Raw genomic sequence first — 14,456 nt, forward strand, 5'->3', positions numbered from 1 at the left:
GGATTCATAGGCTCGTATTTCCTCAAACATAACATGTGCATAAGTTGAAATCTCAACAAGCAAGCAATTTAATTATGAAAACAAAATAGATTAAGCATGAATCATTCCCCATGTTGGTTTCCCCTAATTCCCCATTAACCCTAGCTAAGGAAACTACTCACTCATTATCAAGTTTATCATGCTAACAAGGTTGTCAATCATACTAACAAAGCAAAACATGATGAATAAACACTACCACAATTTAAGGCAAAGCGAACACCCCTTCAAGAACGGTTGATAGCGGAACCGGTCTCTTTGTTATTTTTAGTTTGGCGGGCATATAGGATTACAATAGAGAACGGTTATTTGTTAAAACCGTTCTCGTACATTAACAAAGAGAACGGTTAGGTTTGACGAACCGTCATAAAATATAAAAGAGAACGGTTATATATCCAGAACCGTTCTCCTCGATAAAACAAAGAGCACGGTCCCTATCCTTGGCCGTTCTCTATTAAATACCTAAAGACATAAATCTCATCAATTATCCTCACTTCCCCAATGCCACGCTGCATCCTCACCTCGCCGCGCTGGGCATTCAACCCTCGCTCACCTACCATCGTGCCTTGCTGAGACCATGAATGTCGAATCCGCTGGTCCTCGCCGGTGCTTTCTCACTACAATGCTTCTCCTTTTCAGGTCTCCTTAAATTATTCGAAATTCATATTATTGGTTGCAGATTTTGACAATCTTACGGTGCTATATACGTATCCTTACTGATGTAATCGATATTATGATATGATAATTATAGCACATCCATTGTTGGATTCAGAAGCATTTAACTTTGATTGGATATGTTAATTAGGGTTATCAAATTACGAGATTTTGATTCAATTCAAATTAATTATTATGCTTATATGTTTATGTGAAGTTGAATATTGTTAATTTTTATGTGTTAGGAAGTTTTTTTGTTGTACATGGTACTATATATTTCTTCAAGATCATGTGCTTATATTCACCATCAATTTTTAGTGCTCAAATCCTTCAATTGAGGGCTTATGCCACATAATGATCAATTTGTTTTTCATTTTCATATGTCATATTCTTAGTAGCTGACTTAGACAACTTTTCTCCCTACCTAGAGCCATTTTATTTTCTCTTTGAACTTCTGACAGTAGGTTTAGTAGCATGAAAATTTGTATTACTTCCGTATAGTTCTATGAGTTTGGTATGTGAGTGAGTGAGTGAGTGATTCATGTGTGTACTTCTGAACTAACGATGGAGGTTGGTTTCTTGATTTTTAATTAATTAAACTAGTTCCTTGCTCTTTTTTTCTATCTGGAAGACATAGGCAGAGTTTTTAAGTGTATGCAAGCCTTAATGCACTAAATGAAATATTACATGCCATGTCTTTCTTTGCTGCTGTCATGATTGGTTCACAGCCCTCACAAGTATTTTTCAATGCTCAGTCAATGACCCTATACATATTTCTTTATTATAGTTTTGTCTTGATAATGAGCAGTGAGACAACAATCAAAAGTCTGATCTATACTAGCTTATGCTAAGTTTCATGCTAATCTTGTGAACAGGATGAGATTTGAAAAACAGCCAAACTTGAATGTTATTCTTCGACACATCAATGTCTAATTTATTTTGGATAAAATATAATTTTCTTTCAAACTATATGGTTCTCTATCAATGATATGATCAAAGGTAAGTTTTCTGCAAGGAAATTATAATTGAGTTTGTGCAGCAAACTATATGGTTCTCTATCAATGATATGATTCCGATCATGTAATATTTGCTTGAGGCATCTGATGTAGATATGCAGCAAATGACATGGTTGTTCAAAGATATGGTAAAGAACATTTTTATCTCAGTTGCGATCAGGCTTCGTACTTTGCTGCAATTCTTTACATAGCACATGTATTGATCACTTCTCATTTCTTCTAAAATGGTGTTTGTAACATTTAGTATGATATTATATATTAATAGTTTATATACTCTTTTTTCTGAAGCTATTCACACCTTCATCTGATGTAACTAATAAGTATGTAAACAAGAAGTTTATCAATAAGTACAAGCAAGGCTACTATTGGGGCTTGTTTTTTATCAAAGAAATGTTGTTTGCTGACCGATTTGACGACTTGAATTTGTGTTGTGATTGCTTGCTTCACATTCTGCATGGAATATTAACCTTTCTATTGTATCTACTAATAGCCTCTGAGATTGTTTGTGAACATCTTTATAACCCCACATCCTCTCCATTGACTAGTGGTCTCTTGGAGTAATTCTTTAGTGTGTGTACCAAGTTTAAAAGTGATGGTAGCTGGTGTACCAGACTTCCAACTTTCTCTGGTTTACTGACTTGAATAATTGACATTAATCATTAGGACCTTCAAACATAAATTAGTCTCATGACATTACATGTTAGCTTCTATTTTATTTATTTTATAATGCCATACCAATTTGATACATTTACTGCGTTCAATGTATGATCTCTCTTGATTTCGCCGTTAGTACTTCTTTATATAATTTGTGTCTTATTTCTTTTTTATTTTGTATTTCGATAAAAGGGACCAATTCCGTTTGTTTTTTTCCCAATTCAGCGGGACAGACTATGGTATATCTCCGAGTATCTCCCTCTTTTTTAAGTTCAAGAAAAGATTTATCAATTATTAGTTGATCTTGTATTTACTGCTGTATTACATAGTGGATGCCTCATGGCTTAACTTACCCTGATTTTTTTTCTTGTTTATGTGTTTTGGATCAGGCGATCAGCCATGCTTTCGGGTGCATTAATCCCTCTTTTGTCTCAGGTAACATTTTCCACTACTGACTCTTTTAGTGTCGTTCCTGAAAATGAGAAAACAGGATGATAAGCTTTATATTTTGGAACATGAGCAGAAAACAAGGTTGTGGTGAATTCCAAATTCTGACGATTTTTGCTGTTTTTTTTTCATGCTTTCCTTTATGTCATTTGCTAGATTTGATTGGTAACGATTTTCTGTTCTTCAACTTTTTTCCCCTTCCTCTTTAGATTGTGGGTGGATTGTGGGGCTGGAGGACATGGATTTCGATTAAATGATAAATTCTAGAGGTAGTTTATATGTGATGAAAAAAATTGTCAGCTTATGTGCTTATTGTTTTACATGTGCGCGTGCTTTTGTCGGTATATCGATCAAATGCGGTCTAATTTTTACTAATTCAGAACTGCTAATACATTGAGTTTTTAATGAGCATATTTATCATAATTATATGCCATATATTGGTGTGTTCTATGTATTTAAGAGCCGCTAAAGAGTAAATAATGGGGAAAAACTAGTTAATCATAGTTGCCATTTGTCGATCATAATTATGTGTACCCGTTATCAAATATTCACGAGAGTCCTGCTATAGAAACTGATGCAAGCTTCATTTTTCTGCAAATGATGATTACAATTTTTTGAACTTCGATTTATTTGCACTATGATGTGACTAAGTTATAAGGATAGAAGGATTTTTATTTATGCTTTGCACAGGGTAGCGTATCTTCAATATTTGTAGCCTCTTAACAACATGATACGATTTTGTATTTTGTTTCAATAGAATTTGTCCTACTGGTCCAAATAAAATCGGAATGTTTTCTTGTGTAAAAATTGCTGGAGTTTATGATTTGTAATAGGTTGAATTATTATGAGCTATACGATTTAATTTTGTAGGGTTACGATAAAAATAGAAATATTTTAAAAAAAAATAACAGGATCAAAGAGAACGGTTAGTACTATCACAACTATTCTCTTTGAAAAGGTAGAACTACGACGCCAAAAAATCTAAAACTATAACAAAGAGAACCGCCTTATCAAAGAGGCTGGTTCTTATATACAACTGTTCTCTTTGATATATCAAAGAGAATGGTTCTAAAAGGCAACCATTCTGATTGTTGTTAGAAAGAGACCGGGTTGACTTGATTTTAACCGTTCTCTTAGATCAAAGAGAACGCTTGGCCACATGATGGTCCAAACTACATAAAAGAACTGTTACCAACCGTTCTCTTTGATAATTTTTGTAGTAGTGAAATGAAAGTGATTATCAATAATTAAAAAAGATTAAGAGAGAATTATACATATGAAGATGATTCCAAATAATAAAGCAAAGAATAATAGAAGTACTTGATGATTGAAGGAAGGTTGTCAATCGTCCAAATAAACCCAAATAGTCTTCTAATTACCCAAAATAAAGGAAGAACAATAGAGAAATTAAGGAAAGATTAAGATGTGATTAATATTGAGAAATTGTATTACAACTAAATTAAGACTAATTTGAGAGAATTACAAAGTGATTAATGATGGATTAGGATTGCTTAAGAGAGCATGCTAATCTAGGTAGTACAAAGGGGTATTTATACTAAAGATTAGGTACAAAGATTAGGATTACTATGGGCTGAAATGACTATTAAGACCTTAAGAAAAGTTGAGGAAATGCTCCTCTTGAAGGAAATGAGCGGATTCCCATGCTAGTCTTGCCAAGATCCGCCCGTCTTGTGGTAAGGCACAGGCTCTTCTGTCTTAGGGATCCGCTCGGATCCACGAAAAGACGCTAGGATCTAGCTGCTTCAACCCGCTCGTCTTGGGAACAAGACGCCCCGATCTTGCTGTTGTGAGACGCCCGGATCTTGCATGATCCGCTCGGATTCCTGGACAGACAGCTTCTCTTCTTTTCCTCCCCAACAACCCGCAAGGATCATGTTCGGGATGCAAGGATCCTTTCGACATTGCCCATTTGGCTTTATTATCTACTTAGGCCTCTAGTATTGGTCTTCTCTTTGATGCTTGGTCATTGGATGCGATCAATTTAGCTCCATTTCGCCTCATAAATGCAAGGTTATCAATCCTTTCCGACCAAGGGGACAAAACCTCAAACAATTCTCAAAATGGGAAAGTAAAGATAGTAAATAACTCAATTATGAGCTATAAAGCATGGGAACGAGGATAATTCGGGGACTAAATGTGCTCAAATATGAGTCACATCAAACATCCCCAAACCAAACCTTTGCTCGTCCCGAGTAAAGAGGTGACTAAAACTTAGGAACTTTATATAAACTAACCTACTAAATGAGACAATTGGCGGGTCTTACTTCGCCCCTTCAACTCACAACAAGACAACCATGAGGTAGGATGCCTTCTTGCAAGGCAAGGTGGGGCTTGCCAAAATGGCAACACATCCAAGCATTAAGCACACAAAATCAAGTAATGGATGCATCTACAAAAATTATAAGCCACTTTCCTCATCAAAGTGGCAGAAATTATCAAAAAGGGAAGCAATCTAAGGGTACAAACTCCATCATAGATACATTTTCTTCAAACCACTAAGCCTAGAAGGATACCAATAAATCACCTCCAAGTTGTGTAAAGCTAGGGTACCTTTGTCCTCAATCGTTAAATGCTTTTGTAAAGAGAAGACTCCCTATGGTGTTAGAAACACTAGAGAATCATGGAATTCCCCTTCTTGCATAGACGAGAAGAAAGGTCGTCCACTCTTTACCATGCACAAAAGTGGAATCGGTGGATAAAGGATCATTTATTTTTTGAGCTTCATGTGGGAGTTTGCTTTTGACGTTGTTTTTCCCCCCAATTTCTTGTGGCATTTCATATTTGAGAACACTTTCTTTTTGCCATTTCTTTGATGTTTGGCATTTCAATACTTGACAACTTTCATTTGTTTTTTTGCATTTTCTTTTGAACACTTTCGAAGCCACCTTATTTGTAGCGAGTGTGCTTATTTTTGAAGCATAAGAGTTCTTATTTTTGTACTCCTCTTTTCTTTGTTGCATATTGCAAACTTCTTGTTTTTCATTTCAATGCTTGAACTCAAATTTCGATAGTTTTTGTGCCATTCCCTTTTGTTAACAAAATGTGGTAGAATGTGGCAGATGGTTTCATGGTTTCAAGGGTCACCTTGGAATAAATGGTAGCCAATAAGTTATCACACCACAAGGTATTTTGATTAGGCCTTAATCCATGGGTCAAAGGATACTAGCAGGACACACTCTAGGGTGTTTTACAAGCATTCAAATGAGCAATGACTTAGGAAGAAAAAGTATCTACAAGGGCCTTATAAACACTTGTTAAGCTTCCCAAATAGATTTTTTCACAAAATTTTTCCTAAAGTGCAACTATATGCCATGTTGCAACTAACATTTATACAACCTAATGCATATGCTTCTATCAACTAGTATGTCACATAAGCTAAATGCAACTCCTACAATCACATTGGTATATACCGCATCAAACAAAATAAAGTCACATAATCATTAACATAGAGAGGAAAAGAAGATTGGAAAGATCATACCATGCGGTCTTCATGATCCTCATGTCTCGGATGTGGCATAGTCAATAAATGTGATAGAAGGATAGAACAACAAACAAACAATTATATACAATAATATACAATTCTATACTATAAAGGAGTGAACATGTTTTTGGCTTTTCAGATTTTCAATTTTTATGGTTTTTATGTTTATGAAATAAAAAGACATATTTTTGTATTTTTCAAAAATTTTCAATTTTTATCATTTTTGCTTTAAAAGTCAAGTTAGAATTTCCCATCCCCACACTAGTATGGCCATTGTCCTCAATGGCCAAAACGATAGGAAATTATGAAAGCTAAATGAGAATGCAAGATTTCTACACAAATATGCAAACTATATGACATACAAATAAGTTATGCAATCTAAATCTAAACTATATGATGTGATGCATGAATTTATTGGTTGGAGGGCTAATTTAGATTAACTCCCAATGCTTGTGCTTGAACTTCCCCAAACCAAGTAAGACCCTATTTCTAGTGTCAAAATGGGAAAGTTCATGCACAGGTATGCCGTGCATGAATCTAATTTGTCATTTTGGATTTTCAAAAGTGGGAACAATATAAGACACCTCAATGGAACCGAGGTGGGAATCCTCTAAGTGTTTCTAGGACTCAAAACAATTGATAAAGATAAAATTTTTTGAAAACAAGAGAAATAAATAAAGCTAGAGGAGGTGTAGGAAACTCACAATGAGATATGTGGCTTCCTCCAAAAAGCTTGTCAATCTTCAATTGTCGCTCATGGTGACATCCTCATCACTATCATCGCTACCACCATCATCCTCATTATCATCATCATCATCTACCTCCATAGACCCGGAGGATTCACCATCTTCATCATCATTTGAACCTTGTACTTCTTCTTCTTATTCCTCATGGCAAGAGTCACTCCCTCCCTCACTCTCAACAACAATATTCTTTCCCTTAGTAACTTCACTATCCATGATGGCATCTCTAGGAGCACTCGGAAAGAATACTTCCCTATCCGCCCAACTAGGCAAAGGACATGATGGACGAAGGAGTCCTTGCCTAGCCAAGTGTAGGAGGGGCGGATATTGAGCCCGGTAAGCATTAACCCGGTCTTCATGAGCGTCCTTATGCATATGTTGCATCAATTGGGTCAAGTAGTCGTTTCCTACCACGACATTAGTGCCAATTGGTGTGAATTCACAGTAGGCAAATGGATAAGGTGGAGTCATAATAGAGGAGGAGGAGGGCTTGGCATACGATTCCCTATGTTGCTTCATAATCATCTCGGCTTAATCGGAGACGGGTAGAAGATAGCTTGGACTTCGGACATTGATGCGGCATATCTTGCTTGGCAACATGAAGGATATAGCTTCTTTAGTGAGCCACTCAAGTTTGTTGTCAAGATTATCATTCTTAACCCAATGGAACTTGTAGATCATAGTGGCCAAATCAAGAAGGTTGCCACCCTTTACCGGTTTATATGTCTTGTCCTTGTTAAAATCCGGGTTAAAGTGTTTGGCTAACCTAGTTACCAAGCCTCCGTTGACAATAAATGCTGCTCCATCTTTACCATGGTCAATTGTAAGCCACCATTCAGGTAAGAGTTGAAGTATATTGTATTCCTTGGTTAACTTTTTGTTGACATTCATGGTGGATTCAAGATAGACAAAGTCGAGCTCGGTAAAATGATTAGTGCCCTTTCTTGCAATTAAAGTGTTGCCCACAACCTTATGCCACACTCTAATGCCAAGATGGTGGACATAAAGAACATGACACTTATGGAAGGATTCAAATTTTCTCCCGGTGATTGCTTTCCATAGAGGTGCGGGGTCATATTTCAAGGGCTTCTTCTCATAATTAGAGTGTTCTTCAAGACCAAACACTTTGCCAAACTCACTTATCGACATTCGTCTATCCTTATTTTCAAGGCGTAATTCAATATTTTTCCGAGTCTCTACCTTAGTCAACTTCAAAGAGCTTATAAACTCCATGGTAAGGGAGGGGTAAGTCAATTCTTGTATGTCAAAGAGTGTTTTCAACTTCATAGACTCGAAAAAATTCTTAGTCCTCTCAAGAACACCCAACTTGTCTAAGGCGTCTTGGCATATGAATTTGGTAGGCAAAATAGTTTTTTCTAGTAAGTGATACAAATGCTTTCCTATGAGAATTGTAAATGAAAGTTACCTCCGGATAATCTTGCATTGTTCAATGATTGGAGTATGTGTAGCTTCTACCATAGGAGTAGTAACTTCTTAAATCTCCACCCTTGCTTGATGCACTAACATAGCCTTTGAGGCTAAAAGAGCTTGTTGCCTTTTTGAAAAATTGGAGGTTGTAGGTGCCTTGTTTCCACCTTTTGTTCTTGCCATGTTCTTCTCCTTGTCAAGATTGAATCAACAAACCAAAGTTTTACTTGAATGCTTCTAGTCTCCTCAAGCTCCAATAAATCCCTAATCGATTTTGGGATTTTGAAATTGCCTTGAAACCCTAGAAAATCGATTCAATTCTTAAGGATTTTGGTGTTTGGTTGGTGTTTTGTTGATGAAGGAGTAATTTGATTGTAATTTGAGGAAGTTTGGGTTTGATTTTGGTGAATTTGGTTGATGAATTTGTGTTTTGTTGATGAGGGGATTGAGGGTTTTGAGGGAGAAGGGTGTGTGTTTGTGTTTGTATAGGAAAGAAATGAATTGGGGAATGAGGGTTTGAATCCCGTGCTATAGCCAAATAGTAGTAGGAGACGAGCGTCTTGGACTGGGGACGCTCGAATCCTTAGCCAGTCAGCTCAGTAATTTCCAACCCGTGGTGAGACGCGCGGATTCTTCAGGAGACGGGCGAATTTCTGCAGGAGACGCTCGTCTTCACTTGGGGACGCTTAGATTTTTAAACAGCAAGGAACTTAAAATTTTGAAGCAGCCAGGATGGGCAGATTTCTCCTGAGACGAGCGGCTTCAGGACAGGGACGGGCGTCTTCTATGTAGTCTGCTCAGATTTTTAAACAGACCAAATTTTTCATTCTCAGCACTCCCAAGACGAGCATCTTAGAGTCAGGACACTCGGATTTCTTCAAAGACGAGCGGGTTCCCTCTGAGACGCTCGGATTGCTTCATGTACCCACGAGTTTAGGTCCACTCGTGGAGATCTTCATTTCCCATATCATTCTTTCTTCATGCCTTTGTTCAACATTTTGGGTGCACTATGAAGGCTCGGTTAGCCTAGACAATTGTTATCCCCACACTAGATAAAACACTACACATCAAAACACATTAAAGTACCTCCCTCACTTTCTCTCTTAATGATAATCTTGATCAAAGCATAAAAATGTAAATTCAAAATTGACAAAAATGCGATACAAAAAGTAAAATCCAAGTTAAGGGTTATAATATTTACAAATGGTGGTTTAGGGAGGACTCCACCAAACTCTCATTCTTGAATGAGATGTCAAGGGGCAATAGCCAAGGTGTTGTTGATGTTGCTCAACAACTTGTAGAAGTAGTGAAAGGCTTGTTCATTTTCATTATAAAGATCTTTGATAGACCTTTGCACATTGTGTTCTTCATGGTGGTGACCCATGTCAACGTGATGACAAGGATCAACAAAGCCTTGGACTAAGGTCATAGCATTGCCAATGTAGGGATTCTTTAATCCTTCGAATTCATCATCCCATAAACCACATACTTCGTTAGCTTGCTCCCCAATTGTATCATGAGTTGATGAAAACAACTTCTCTTTCTTGTGGTCATGGCCAATGAGGCCTTCTTCCTTACTTGTCATGATTGGTAGTGAGCTATTCAAGCTCTCTTTGTTGTTAAAATTTCCTTTCTCTCCGGATAGAGCATTTTGAGGATTATCCACTTTCTTCTTCCATATGGTGGTGATTCTTTACCCATAGCTTGATCTTTCCATTGAGATTCGAACTTCTTCCTATCACATTCTCGGCTATAATGATTGACCATGAAACATGGCTCATGTAGTCGGGGAGCTCTCATTGTCTTGTCAAGATTAAAAGTGATTGTCTCATTCCCCACTTCAAGTGTAAGCTCTCCATGTTTCACATCAATTACCGCTCCCACAGTGTGCAAGAAAGGTCTTCCTAAAATGATAGTAATATTTGAATCCTCCTCCATATCTACAATGACAAAGTCTACCGAGATGAAGAACTTGCCAATTCTCATGGGCACATCCTCCTATACCCCTAAAGGTATATTTGTTGATCGATCCGCCATTTGAAGAGTAATGTTAGATGCGCTTGAGCTCTCCTATTCATAGACTCTTGCATACCGAGTATGGCGTGACACTTACACTTGCTCCAAGGTCACATAATGCTTTGTTAATTGTATTGTCGCCATTGGTGCATGGAATAGAGAACCTTCCCGTATCTTTGAGTTTTGGAGGGGAACTTCCTTGAAGAATAGCACTACTCACTTTACCGAATGCAATATTCTCTAGCTTCCTAACGGATTTCTTCTTGGTAAGAATATCTTTCATGTACTTTGCATAGGCCGGAACATGATTGATCAATTCCGTGAATGGGATTGAGACTTCTAAGTTCTTCACAATCTCCATGAACTTTCCAAGTTGTTCATCAAACTTAGGTTTAGCTTGAAGTTCAATCACAATAGGCTTTTTCTCCTTAGCCTTCTCTTCAATCTTATTCTTTGAAACCTCTTGGGTAGTGGGTTCTTCTTCTTTAGAGTTCTCCACAACTCTTTGCTTGTTACTAGCATCCACAATATCTTAATCAATTGGCTTCTTCAGCCCTTCATACCTTGTACCACTCCTCAAATGGATGGCACTAACCTATTCATGTCTTGGGGGATTACTTTGAGGTGGTAATTGCCCCTTTTGTCTTTGAGAGCTAGAAGATGCTAATTGAGACATTTGGGTTTCTAACATTTTGGTCTGGGCTAGAATGTTGTTGATGGTGATGTCTTTGGCTTGGCTATCTTTTTAAATTTCGGTGAAAAATTCTTGTTGGTTCTTTTGCATTTGGAGGACCACTTTTTGAACATCAAAGCCTTGGTCATTGGGTTGATTGTAAGAAGGTTGATTTTGGTAACCTTGGCTTTGGTTATAAAAGGGTATTTGAGCTTGATTTCTCATTGGAGGTGGGTTGTATGTTGGTTGAGGGTTTTGAACATTTTGGCTCTTGTATGAAAGGTTTGGATGGAATTCGGTATTCTCATTGTAATAGTCGGAATAAGGGGTGCCACTCTTGTATGATTGGAAAGCATTCACTTGTTCCCCTACATTCACTTTGGTCATGTCCCAAAGTTCCAGAACTCTCACATATTCCACTTGGAATTGAGGATGATGCCACCATAGCATTAGCATGGTTTTTGGGTGATTTGGAAGCTTCATCAAGCTTAGCCATGGCCTTCTCAAACTTCAAATTGTTGGTGTCAATATGAGCACTTAGTTGAGCACTTAATTGTGTGATAGAATCTACCTCATGCTTTCCTCCTCTAATGGCCTTTCGAGGCATACTATATTGTGAATTAAGGACTGCCATTTCTTCAATTTTGGCCCATGTTTGATTGTCATCAACTTCGGTAAACATACCATTTGATCCCATTTTGAGGATATTGCGGGAGTCTTCATATAGACCATTCCAAAATTATTGCACAAGGAACCACTCGCTAAGTCCATGGTGTGGACAAGAACGGCAAGTGTTCTTAAATCTCTCCCATGCTTCATACAATGATTCCTTATCCCTTTGTTTGAACGTGGTGATTTGGGCTCTGAACATGTTAGTCATCTCTGGATGATAGAATTTCTTGTAGAAGGCAAGTGCAAACTTCTTCCATGAGTCAATACCAAGGTAGACTTGTCTAGGCTCTTCAACCATTGCTTTACTGTACCGATCAAGGAGAAAGGAAATAATACCCATCCGACTTGATCTTGAGTAACTCCTGTTTGAGAAATCGCATCACAATAGTCACAAAAAGTCTCCATTGTGAATGAGGGTCTTCACTAGGCATCCCTCCAAATTGACTTCTCTCAACTAATTGTATGAATGCAGATTTGGCAAAGAAATTACCGGTTAAGTGTGGTGGTGTAGGAGTACCATTTGGTAGGTTCTCCTCGGTTGGTACGGAATGTGATGAAAATTTAGGCATTGTGGGTTGATTTTGTGGTGGATTTTTTATTGGGTTGTCCTCTCCTTCTCTTGCAAAAGGGTTGGTAAACTCAATGTTATTTGGTTGAATGTCCATAATATCTACAATTCCTCCTAAAGTACCTCTCTTCTATTGTTGGTTAAGGTTCTTTCAATTTCAAGATCAATAGGCAATAGATTACCTTGTGATTTCCTAGTCATACAAAATATCAAACAACTCGAAAACAATTAGAACAACCTTGAGGAAATTGACTTTCCCAAGGTAAAGAAAGACACAACTAAAAACAATTAATGAAAATCAAATCAATTGAACACCGTCCCCGGCAACGGCGCTATTTTTGGCTTGGATTAAACTCGTCGTCAAAACCTACCAACGAAAACAATATTTATAACTTTACAAACTACTCATAGCAAAGAGGCAAGTAAAAGTCGGTTCCCAAGGGACGGGTATTGATGTAGGATTTTCAATTGCAAATGGTCGTGTCTTAGGGTGTCACAATTTGGGTTGAGATAAGATTGGTCTAAACTAATTAACAAGATAAAAGCAATGAAAACAAGCAAGGTACTTAAAGAGGGATGTAAACAATTGATTAAAGGCACTAGGGTGTCATGGGTTCATAGGGGATTCATGGGAGTTGATCATACAAACATGTTCTCAATTATATGCAAGCACTTATTGTTGTGATAGGATCGAGTTGGTGTATAAACTTACAATCCCTAAGAAGTTTTGGGTCCCGTAGCCGAATCGATTATATTGTACAACACCTACAAATAGACTTAATCCTTCCTATTCAACTATATGCATGGTCTAATGAGGCTCGAGTTGGTGTATAAGCTTACAAGCCTCATTGAAAAGATAGGTGATGGGTAAAAAATGCAAGGATTCATAGGCTCGCATTTCATCAAACATAACATGTGCATAAGTTGAAATCTCAACAAACAAGCAATTTAATTATGAAAACAGATTAGATTAAGCATGAATCATTCCCCATGTTGGTTTCCCCTAATTCCCCATTAACCCTAGCTAAGGAAACTACTCACTCATTATCAAGTTTAACATGCTAACAAGGTTGTCAATCATACTAACAAAGCAAAACATGATGAATAAATGAAAGTGATTAACAATAATTAAACAAGATTAAGAGAGAATTATACCTATGAAGATGATTCCAAATAATAAAGCAAAGAATAATAGAAGTACTTGATGATTGATGGAAAGTTGTCAATCCTCCAAATAAACCCAAATAGTCTTCTAATTACCCAAAAATAAAGGAAGAACAATAGAGAAATTAAGGAAAGATTAAGATGTGATTAATATTGAGAAACTGTAGTACAACTAAATTAAGACTAATTTGAGAGAATTACAAAGTGATTAAGGATGGATTAGGATTGCTTAAGAGAGCATGCTAATCTAGTTAGTACAAAGGGGTATTTGATGAAATGCTTCTCCCGAAGAAAATGCGCGGATTCCCATACTAGTCTTGCCACGATCCGCCCGTCTTGTGGTAAGGCACATGCTCTTGTGTCTCAGGGATCCGCTCGAATGCAGGGAAACACGCTAGGATCTAGCTGCTGCAACCCGCTAGTCTTGGGAACAAGACGCTTGGATCTTGCTGTTGTCAGACGCCCGGATATCCGCTCGGATTACTGGACAAAAAGCTTCTCTTCTTTTCCTCCCTAAAAATCAGCAATGATCGTTTTGGGGATGCAAGGATCCTTTCGACAATGCCCATTTCACTTTATTATCTACTTAGGCCTCTAGAATTGGTGTTCTCTTTGATGCTTGGTCATTGGATGCGATCAATTTAGCTCCATTTCGCCTCATAAATGCAAGGTTAGCAATCCTTTCCTACCAAGGGGACAAAACCTCAAAGAATATGCAAAATGGGAAACTAAAGATAGTAAATGACCCAATGATGAGCTATAAAGCATGGGAACAAGGTTAATTCGGGGACTAAATGTGCTCAAATATGAGTCACATCAAACATCCCCACACCGAACATTTGCTCGTCCCGAGTAAAGAGGTGACTAAAACTTAGGACCTTTA

The 14,456-nt window shown here is 37.5% G+C and overlaps 1 non-coding gene across 1 annotated transcript; it reads left to right on the forward strand.

Moving 5' to 3' along the window:
* The first annotated feature begins 11,933 nt into the window (after positions 1-11,933).
* LOC141645067 (small nucleolar RNA R71) lies at positions 11,934-12,040 on the forward strand. The gene has a single exon (XR_012544660.1). It is a non-coding gene; the product is annotated as a small nucleolar RNA R71 (small nucleolar RNA).
* The last annotated feature ends 2,416 nt before the right edge of the window (positions 12,041-14,456 follow it).

This window comes from Silene latifolia, chromosome 2, assembly GCF_048544455.1.
Source record: "Silene latifolia isolate original U9 population chromosome 2, ASM4854445v1, whole genome shotgun sequence".
Lineage (NCBI taxonomy): Eukaryota > Viridiplantae > Streptophyta > Magnoliopsida > Caryophyllales > Caryophyllaceae > Silene > Silene latifolia.